Genomic DNA, 11336 nt, shown 5'->3' with positions numbered 1-11336 from the left:
GTCCAAAACATCCATTTTTGGTAGCATAATTATACAACAAATTCTATCTCATTAAATTTGAATATAATAGAATTCATTGTTGGTTGCTTTCGAGACTAAACCATTCACATTTTTTAGCCTATAATTCTATGATGATAAATTAGCCATAGTATCCCCGGATTGAATGGACTTTTATTTTGAAATTTAGCTGGCGTGACCCGGAAATGTTCCAAAGTTTGTTTTCTGGCGAGAAAGTGTTTAGAAATCAACAAACGTGTTTAATTTCATTGTGCTTTATTTAAAAACGGAAAATGAACCGAAAAGACCATTATTATTCATATGAAATTGAAGAGCAGAGTGACGAGGAAGGAGCAGGAAGCAGGTAAGCGACATAAAAGATCTTTTACAAAAATACAAGAGCTGACCATGCCTCCACACATGTAAACAAACTGTAATCCTCATCAGGAAGCTTATTTGGAAATATTTGGTCCTTTATAGGATGTCTTAATATTGCTTTAGCAGGACAAGTATCTAATAATAATAATAATTTAAAAAAAAACTATATCTGTATCCAGCAACTTTATTCTCTTGGTTATTCATTCTGAATTGTAAACATGGTCAGTGGTGGAAATGGCCGTTTCATTGGGGGGAACCTAGCTGGGGAATGATCAGGTTAGAGAAAACTGCAGGATGTTTTGGATGGATCTCTGTTTAGTGCACTGAAAATCTGAACTCGTGAACACGCGTGGAGGTGGATCCTTTTGTAGGGGAGTTTTCCCTTAAAAAGTGTAACCAGTTAAAACAGACTGATCTCACTGTGAATTCGGCGACAGTGGATCGAAAGTTGTTCAGTTTAAATCGATCTGTTCTTACCCAAATTCTAACTACTGCCCCCATTGGCCAAAACAGGAAGTGTTTTTGAACATAAGGGCATGTGTGAGCTCCAGTTTCCCAAGTAGGTATAGCTTTGCAAGCCTGAGATCTCCAAAATGGGGTGGGGTTACTCCAAAAGGGGGTTGTGCCAACTCCAAAAAGGGGCGACACCTTCACGGATGGTTAGCGTTAGGGATGCTGGCGATTTGGAGCTCCTGCCCATTGTTGGAGCTCTGACTGTTTTTGTGTGAAATATCCACAGAGGGGTGACAAAAGCGAGTTGTTTTTAGTTGTCAATTATGTAATACAGTAAAGAGGAATGGATATTTTATTAACTCTACCACCTAACCTAAACCCCGACCCTAAATCTAACCGTCAGTGGAGTAAAAATGTAATCTTAGAGGAAAAATGGAACCTCAAAATGGTGCTCATCAATGCGCGTGATTACGTACCGGTTTCAGCACTATACACAAACCGTGCCTTGAGTATGGAGATATAAACATAAAAAAACACCCTAATTTGAGAAAAATGTTGCCTACACTTCTTTTAACAGACACTTTTTACATATGAGCCTGTTTAGTATATATGTCAACACTAAGAAATAAAATCCTTTTACATGTTCAGCTGGACATATGGCTAAAGTTAATTTTTCTGAAGTAGTATGCTAAAAAAAAAATAAAAAAAAGACCTGTTATTTATTATATTAATATTCCCATCAATAGCTGCCATAACATTAAAGCATAAGTTAAAGGAATAGTTCACCCCAAAAAAAAATTCTTATCATTTACTCACCCTCATGCTATATAAGATATGTATGACTTTCTTCTGCAGAATACAGTATATCTCAGAACACAGAATATCTCAGCTCTGTAGATCCATTCAATGCAAGTGAATGGTGGCCAGAAATCTGAAGCTCCAAAAAACAGATAAAGTATGCACAACCATAATCCATCAAACTCCAGAGGTTAAATCAGTGTCTTCTGAAGTGATCCATTTGGTTTAGGGGGAGAACAGACCAAAATGTAACTCCTTTTTCAATATAAATCTTGACAGCAGTCTCCTTGGCGATCATGCATTCAAGCTCGATTACATTTCCTATAGCGCCATCTAGCACTCTGTGCATGTCAAGCACTAGGAAGTGTAATCAAGCTCGAAATCAGGATTGTGTCTAGAGGCTGCAATGGCAAGATGTACAGTGAAAAATATATTTAGTGGTTCATTCAATAGTTATATTTTGGTCTGTTCTTACCCAAACCCAACTGGATCGCTTCAGGAGACATTGATTTCTGGAGTCTTATGGAGTACTTATATGCTGACTTTATCTGCTTTTTGGACCTTCTGAGTTTTGGTCACCATTCACTTGCATTGTATGGACCAGCAGAGCTGAGATATTCTAATAAAAATCTTCGTTTGTGTTCTGCAGAAGATAGAAAGTCATACACATCTGCGATTGCATAAGGATGAGCAGGGCCGCCGCTGACCAAATTGATGCCCTACGCAGAGCTCTGTGATTAATTTTCATTTTTAGGTGAACTATTCCTTTAACAGTTACATGAAATTACAGGAATGTATAATCATTACATGTTCTATTTTATGTCACATCAGTTCAGAGAATGAGCTGGACATTCTTCTCAACGGCACTCCGGATCATCAGAGAGTATCTGACTGGGGAGAGCGAGTCCTCCAGTGGAGATGAGTTTGAGAAGGAGATGGAGGCCGAGCTGAGCAGCACCTTGAAGACTATGGAGTGCAGCTGAACAGGGTCCTCAGCTCAAAGTTTGAGTCACTCATAAACATCTATATGCCATAACACATACACGCACACCCACATATACACATGCATTTGTGTTACCAGTCCTGTAACAAATGTCACTGAATGGAAATGCATGCTGATTATGAATCAATTTTAATTTAAAATGTTATTCATACTAGATCAAACCTCTGGGACCTGTGACGGGAATTCCACAGCAAACAAGCGACCATCTCGGGAGTATGAAAGCATTTACTTTGACTCAGACTCTGATGAAGATGGCACAGCTGGTAATTATTTTAAACATTCTATTATTTTTGTTTTATCTGGGATGTAGTGGGTATAACGGTTGTTAATGTGTGTTTTCTGTGCCGTTGTGTATCAGGCAGCTCTCAGGGTCAGAGGAGGAAGCAGCGCTCGATACTCACAAATGATGAGCTGTTATATGACTCAGATGAGGATGATCGGGATCATGCGTGGGTGGATGCAAAAAGAAAAGTGTGAGTTTTTGTCAGATCTACACATCTCACTCTATTATTGCTATTTTCCACATTAACAGTAAAGTCATCAAGACAATGAAATAAGACAAATGGAAGTATTAGAATTTGGTAGTCACCAAAAAACCCCGATTTTAACTTTTTTTTTTTTCTCAAACTCAATGTAGCTACCCTTTGTGAGTCCTAACTTTTGACTGCTAGTGTATCTTCAGCCTACCTCATTAGTCTTGATGTACGTTCTGGTGACTCCTTTATACGTATTGTTATGATTTCAGAACATAAATTAGTATTTTCATTTAGTATCTTAAAAATGAAAGTAAAGCAAAAATATCTTAGCAAATTGATCAAATTATTATAGTGGATATTAGCTGTTTTCACAGTGAATACTATACTTTAAAGTGATAGTTAACCCATAAATGTAAATTCTCTCATTTTTTTTCCCTCCCCTTTTTCTCCCCAATTTAGAATGCCCAATTCCCAATGCGCTCTAAGTCCTTGTGGTGGCGTAGTGACTCGCCTCAATCCGGGTGGTGGAGGATGAATCTCAGTTGCCTCCGCGTCTGGGACCGTCAATCCGCGCATCTGATCACGTGGCTTGTTGAGCGTGTTACTGTGGAGACATAGCACACGTGGAGGCCCACACTATTCTCCGCGGCATCCACGCACAACTCGCCATGCACCCCACCGAGAGCTAACCACATTATAGCGACCACGAGGAGGTTACCCCATGTGACTCTACCCTCCCTAGCAACCGGGCCAATTTGGTTGCTTAGTAGACCTGGCTGGAGTCACTCAGCACACCCTGGATTCAAACTTGCAACTCCTGGGATGGTAGTCAGCATCTTTACTTGCTGAGCTACCCAGGCCCCAAATTCTCTCATCGTTTACTCACCCTCATGCTATCCCAGATGTGTATGAGTTTCTCTCTTCTGCTGAACACACAGAAAGATTTTAAGAAGAATACTTAAGCTCTATAGGTCCATATAATGCAAGTGAATGGGTGCCAAAATTGTGAAGCTCCAAAAGCACATAAAGGCTGTGTAAAAGTAATCCATATGACTCTAGTGGTTTAGTCCAAGTATTCAGAAACGATATGTTAGGAGTGAGTGAGAAACGGGTATTTAAGTCCTTTTTATACAATATTTAAGTCCTTTTTTTTTCCACCAATCTCCACTTTCACTTTCACATTCTTCTTTTGATTTTGGCCACTAGCATTCTTTGTGCATATCGCCACCTACTGGTCAGGATTTATAGTACAAAAGGACTTAAATATTGATCTGTTTCTGACCCTCACCTATCATAACGCTTCTGAAGATATATATTTAATGACTGGAGTTGTATGGATAACTTTTATGCTGCCTTTATGTGCATTTTGGAGCTTTAAAGTTTTGGTACCAATTCACTTGCATTGTGAGGACCTACAGAGCTGAAATATTTTTCTAAAAATCTTTCTTTGTGTTCAGCAGAAGAAAGTCATACACATTTTTATTTAACTTTATCTTGATCATAGCTTGATGGCTTTAATCTCATTTGTTTGCCTTTATCACAGGTACAGCAATCAGAGGCAGATACCTCTTTCGGCAAACAGAAAAAACAAGCCCCAGGCTCTTCCAAGCAGTGATGCTGTTCTCAACTGTCCAGCCTGTATGCCACCCTGTGCTTGGATTGTCAGAGATACGGTCGCAAAGTACTGTTTATAGAGCTGAAACAGGGATTTGCAGATACAGACAATTATTTTACTTGACTACAGATTCATAAGACAATAAATGAAGGTCTTTTCAATCTACAAGCATGAGAAATATCGGACACAATACAGAGCTAAGTTTGTGATGAACTGCACGGTCAACAAAGAGGAAGTGCTGCGGTTTAAAACGGCCAATGAGAGAAAAGAGACCTGCCGCAGGAAGAAAGCTCATCAGGAGTCCACTTCCACAGAGGCAGAGATGGAGACAGAAGGGGCCCTGACTGATGCATGCTTAGCGGGAATGGACAAAGAGGAGATATATAATCCGGTCAAGTGCACAGAATGCTCCACTGAAGTGGCGGTCTATGATAAAGAGGAGGTGTACCATTTCTTCAACATCCTTGCAAGTCACTGCTGAGGACATTTGCTGTACTTGTAAATATGTTCAAAGGGGAAACCAGGCAACTTTACTGAAAAAGAGAGATATGAAAGTCATATAAAGCAACACAGATGTATACATAAATAAGATAAATAATCGAAGAAAGGATTTTTTAAAAGTCATGGGTCAGAAAAGTTCTCAGCATTTAAGAAAGGATATACACGTTATATAATAATAACTCAAAAAGCATTTAATGCTAAAACTGTGAAGGATGTGGTAAGGGACCATCCGAATACAGGGTCAATTGCTTGGTATTATTCATCTTCAATGTAGTATTACTGACCGGTACTGTCACTCCCTATTCGTAAATCACACATATATTCGTGGTATACCTACTCCCTACGTGGGCACCATCTTACCCTAGGGGGGCACCAAAAACTCCACCGGCTACCGTTCCTCACACCACGATCTTTTTTTTTTTTTTTTTTTTTAAAGATCATTTTAATTTTATTAATCTGAGATTTCCAACATATATAACGGCATCTGAGTGAAATATTACAAATTTTAACCTGTTGAGTTCACTCATATCTGTTATCTGCATTTTTCAATGGCGGTGGGAGACTTTTATTTTGTGATATGTACTGTGGTGTGACATGAAATATTCCAGTTTAAACTGTTTTAAACAGCATTTTGCTAATTATTTAATTATTGTCCATACATTTTCTGCCACTTCGAGAGACTACATTAAATATTTCATATTAATATTTAAAAAATATTTTTTCACCGTAGGAGCCTTTGAAATAAACTAGACTTTTAGCACCTGAAACATGCCTTTTCTGGACTGTCTATTTACACTAAGTGCAAATAGCCCATCTTGTTGGCAGAGGATATTTACACTAACTCTGCCCACCACTGGTCAGACCAAACTCAAGGCAGCCAGGACAGATTTATTTGGGGTCAGCTGCTGATCAAATGAAGGTGGGCATATTAGAATTTTTCGCGATGGGGCAGAGACATTAAACTGGTTAACGGGTTAGACATTTCGTGGATTAAGAGATTGGATAACTAAGTGACTATTTGCACTCCAATAGTCTGGTGGAAATACAGGATTTTAGGACAAACTGCGCCCCCCATGTGCAGCTATAGTATCTCTGGGTGTAACGACTGTATGTGTATGTGTTGTCATGCTGGAGATTCGGGTTCTAATCTCACCCCTGGACATACTTTTCCCCATGTCTCTACTCTTAATATTTCCTATAATACTAGTTATAGTAATAAATAAAAGGGATTCCTCACAGTGATTTGGTCACAGTGAAGGTCGGGAGTTAAGAGAAGGATTTGATCCGGATAAAATTAACCATGATTTTACTGTAGTAATATTGTAGTAACCATGTGTTTTAGTGGAAACTATATAGTTCTGATGTACTAACCATGGTGTTACTACAGTTACATGTTGTTAATAGTAGTTAATAGTAACCATGTTTAATTTTGTGGTTACTATGATTTAACTAGAAAAATACCATGGTGATACTGTGGTTACTGTAGTAAAACCATGGTTAATTTTTGCAAGCTAGGGTTAGGGGTTGGTGTAGGGTGTCTTAAATAGGGGTGTAAGAGTATCTGCCACTACAGACCTTTTTCACACTCTGGGTTACCCTGCAAACATTTACGCGATAGTAAACGTTTGCAGGGTAAACTTCGACAGCGGTGAATGGGAGACCACAGCAAATATTATTTTCACTTACCCATTTGCTCCAAGAGCAAAAGAAAAAAACACTATTACATTTGAATGACATTTCAGAAGAGGAAAGAAAAATAGAGAGCGGTGGATTAAGCAAGTCAGATGGGAGAAGATTATGGTTGCCACTTTTGAAGGTTTAAAATAAGGGACACTTAAATGGTGGTGGTGTGTGTGTGTGTGTGGGGGGGGGGGGGTAGCAATAAATGCATTGAATTAATATGCGATATTAATAAAAAAATTGTATATCCTTTCTTATATGCTAAATTTAGAAATTTCCTGACCCATGACTTAGACAAAAAAAAAATAAAAAAAAAAAATACATCATTTATATGTTAAAAATATTTATTTTAATTTTTTCGATTATTTGTCTTCTTTATCTTATTATGTATACATTTTGGATGGTTTATACAATTTTTTTTTATAATTTATATTTATTTTATATATTTTTTTCCTTCACCTGTACTTGTCTTTATGATTGTATTCATACATTGTTTGATCTTATTGAACATTTATATAGAAATAATTCCACCATTTGTGGACTTTTCAGACGGTTCCTTACCAAACCCTCCACAATATTAGCACGTTTTAGCACAATGTGTAGACTTTTCAGACGGTCCCTTACCCACCGTAGGCAAATTTTCCAACTTAGATGTTAAATTGGCGATCTGGAACGATTTCACCGTGACGCCATCTGACCAGCTTAAATACAGGGCAAAATTGATAAAAGAATACGTGACGCATCATTTTATCTTTAATTACGGGACGATCCCATATTTTACGGGACGAGTGGCAACCCTAGATAGCCCCCCCCCCAAAAAAGCATAATGTTATGAACTTGTACTCAATATTTCTAAAAAATGATCATATAAAATAGTTCACTAGATTTACGCTGCTAAATAAGGTGGAAACGCGTCATCACAGTCTGTGAAAAAGGTCTATTTGCACTAGGGTGCAAATAAGATGCTTTTTGTGCCTTTTACAAATAGCCTGTGCCTACATTTTACCTTGCATATTAATTTTCACTTACACATTCAAATAAATTGTAACCCTCTTGATAAAAAAGTCCAACGGGCCACTTCAGTAGCGGGACTTTTATTTTGTTTCAATCTCGATCCACCAATCAGCGCTGCTGAAAGTTCGACCGGAAGGGAGCGGCGGGACCAACACGAGCAGAGGGAAAACATGGCGTTTGGAGATACCTGGAAACAACTTTCGTGGTTTTATTACCAATATCTGCTCGTAACGGCGCTTTATATGTTGGAACCATGGGAGAGAACTGTCTTCAGTATCCTTTTGCGATCAAATATAGAGTTTTCGTTTTAGAGACTATATTTGAGGTGTTTTCTCATTTCCAAGCAAGGTGTTAGGCTGATTTTTATCTGTGTTTCCTAACTGTTCAAATGGTTTATTACCTGTGATTAACGAAATTGTCAAGATAAAGACGCAGTTTGTATTTTTTTATTTCTGAAAAATAACAGATTAGCTTTTTGGTTTCCTACAAACGCCTGACGCAAAAACCAAAAAAGGCGGGTGTACTGTTTTGGTGTGTCTTAAATCTAATATATCTGCTTACACAACAGCGGATTACTGTCAGTTTCTCGTTTAAAGTGTGTTTGTGTAAATAAATGCATGTAAATCGAGAGATCTAATGTGAAGTGGTAGTCCTTGAAGTGAATGAGTCATGCTATGCACTTCATGTGGGTATAACATTTAAGCATTTAAATAATTTACATAACATGACTTGATTTTCGGGTCTGTTCTTGTACGAAGATTCTGGGAACATGCGGCCTTAAATTTCATTTAGACTAACCAGTTCCACCTGCTTCCTCTTATTCAATGCGATAAAAATAATGGCTAGTCATGATTTACTGTAGTCACGTGTGTGTCACCTGACACATAGTTATTAGCTGTATGATTGCACGTTATTATATTATAACCATAATCTTAAATATAATATTTTGTTAATAAACTGCTGATAAATTATTTAAACATTTATTAAATGTTAATAATATTACATGTTTAATATACACTGCAGTCAAAAGTTTGGACACACTTGATGATTTGGCAAGCTGAAATAATCGTGTGCATTATATGAATTAATGATATCTAATTACATTTTCACTAGTTTAAATGCTAATTATTCATATCAGCAATGGAATTACTAATAGTGGAAATACTCATTTTTGAAATCATTATTTAGGTTTGCACTAATAAAAACGTTCTAAAAACATGAAGTCATTACTCGTGGAAATGCATATTCTTCATAAAAAAAATGGAATTTCAAGTAGTAAAAATATAGTAAAACACTAACATGCATTGATATTGCCACTAGCAGCAATATGAATTTCAGATATCTGTAATGTGATTGTAACTATTAAGAAAGCCTTATAAGATATCTTAAATTACTCCTCAATTTATTGATCAATTTATCTGAAATCCATTTCCAGATGTCGGAAATACCAAATATAACACGTTGAAATGAATTTACAGATATCGAAAAATAGCATTTTTACTAGTTGTAATTCAATTTTTGATATCGGGTTGGACATTTGCAATAGTAACAAAGTAATTATTGATATCAATAATATTATAGTTAGCATTTTTACTAGAAAGAAGTAAATAGCTGATATGTGTATTTGGAATTTCAACTAGTAAGAAATTAATTATAGATACAGTTGAAGTCAGAAGTTTATATACTCTTGGGTTGAAGTCATTAAAATTAATTTTTTAACCACTCCACAAATTTTATATTAGCAAACTATAGTTTTGGCAAGTCGTTTAGGACATCTACTTTGTGCATGACACGAGTAATTTTTCCAACAATTGTTCAGAGACAGTTTCACTTTTAATTGACTATATCACAATTCCAGTGGGTCAGAAGTTTACATACACTAAGTTAACTGTGCCTTTAAGCAGCTTGAAAATGATGTCAAGTCTTTAGGCAATTAGCCAGTTAGCTTCTGGTAGGCTAATTGGAGGTGTACCTGTGGATGTATTTTAAGGCCTACCTTCAAACTCAGTGCCTCTTTGCTTGACATCATGGGAAAATCAAAAGAAATCAGCCAAGACTTCAGAAAAAAAAATTGTGGACCTCCACAAGTCTGGTTCATCCTTGGGAGCAATTTCCATACACCTGAAGGTACCACGTTCATCTGTACAAATGATAGTACGCAAGTATAAACACCATGGGATCACGCAGCCATCATACCTCTCAGGAAGTATAAGTATTCTGTCTCCCAGAGATGAACATAGTTTGGTGTAAAAAATGCAAATCAATCCCAGAACAACAGCAAAGGACCTTGTGAAGATGCTGAAGGAAACAGGTAGACAAGTATCTATATCCACAGTAAAACGAGTCCTATATCGACATAACCTGAAAGGCTGCTCAGCAAGGAAGAAGCCACTGCTCCAAAACTGCCATAAAAAAGCCAAACTACAATTTGCAAGTGCACATGGGGACAAAAATCTTACTTTTTGGAGAAATATCCTCTGGTTTGATGAAACAAAAATGGAACTGTTTGGCTATAATGACCATCGTTATGCTTTGGAGGAAAAAGGGTGAGGCTTGCAAGCCGAAGAACACCATCCCAACCGTGAAGCATGGGGATGGCAGCATCATGTTGTGGGGGTGCTTTGCTGCAGGAGGGACTGGTGCACTTCACAAAATAGATGTCATCATGAGGAAGGACAATTATGTGGATATATTGAAGCAACATCTCAAGACATCAGCCATGAAGTTAAAGCTCGTCGCAAATGGGTCTTCCAAATGGACAATGACCCCAAGCATACCTCCAAAGTTGTGGCAAAATGACTTAAGGACAACAAAGTCAAGGTATTGGTGTGGCCATCACAAAGCCCTGACCTCAGTCTGAGGCCTACAAACCTGACTCAGTTACACCAGTTCTGTCTGGAGGAATGGGCCAAAATTCTAGAAACTTATTGTGAGAAGCTTGTGGAAGGCAACCCAAAACATTTTACCCAAGTAAAACAATTTATTGACAATGCTACCAAATACTAACAAAGTGTATGTTAACTTCTGACCCACTGGGAATGTGATGAAAGAAATAAAAGCTGAAATAAATCATTCTCTCTACTATTATTCTGACATTTCACATTCTTAAAATAAAGTAGTGATCCTAACTGACCTCAGACAGGGAATGATTTCTACGATTAAATGTCAGGAATTTTGAAAAACCGAGTTTAAATATATTTGGCTATGGTATATGTAAACTTCTGACTTGAACTGTATCTTAATTGTTTTGAACAGGACTGAATGACAGATCACTGTGAAATTCTACTTGTGAAAATGCAGTTACAGATAGTTAAACAGATAGTTAAAATAACATTTCTGTTATCAAGAATGTGTATTTCTGCGAGTAATGATGTCAAGAATCAACATTTTAATAGTGCAAATGTAATTACTGATATAAAAA

General features: G+C 37.2%; 1 long non-coding RNA gene and 1 pseudogene across 1 annotated transcript in view; one reads left to right on the top strand and one right to left on the bottom strand.

The window, feature by feature from the left end:
- Positions 1 to 49: 49 nt before the first annotated feature.
- The window catches only part of LOC127411525 (E2F-associated phosphoprotein-like), a 16180-nt pseudogene continuing 4893 nt past the window's right edge, over positions 50 to 11336 (top strand).
- The window catches only part of LOC127411526 (uncharacterized), a 26365-nt gene continuing 22273 nt past the window's right edge, over positions 7245 to 11336 (bottom strand). Inside the window, exon 2 of the long non-coding RNA XR_007892295.1 lies at positions 7245 to 11048. This is a non-coding gene — a long non-coding RNA (uncharacterized LOC127411526). The remainder of the gene's footprint in view (positions 11049 to 11336) is intronic.

Source organism: Myxocyprinus asiaticus, chromosome 20, assembly GCF_019703515.2.
Source record: "Myxocyprinus asiaticus isolate MX2 ecotype Aquarium Trade chromosome 20, UBuf_Myxa_2, whole genome shotgun sequence".
Taxonomy (NCBI): Eukaryota; Metazoa; Chordata; class Actinopteri; order Cypriniformes; family Catostomidae; genus Myxocyprinus; species Myxocyprinus asiaticus.
The sequence above is the reverse complement of the archived record's forward strand: the minus strand, read 5'-3'. Positions and strand labels throughout refer to the sequence as shown.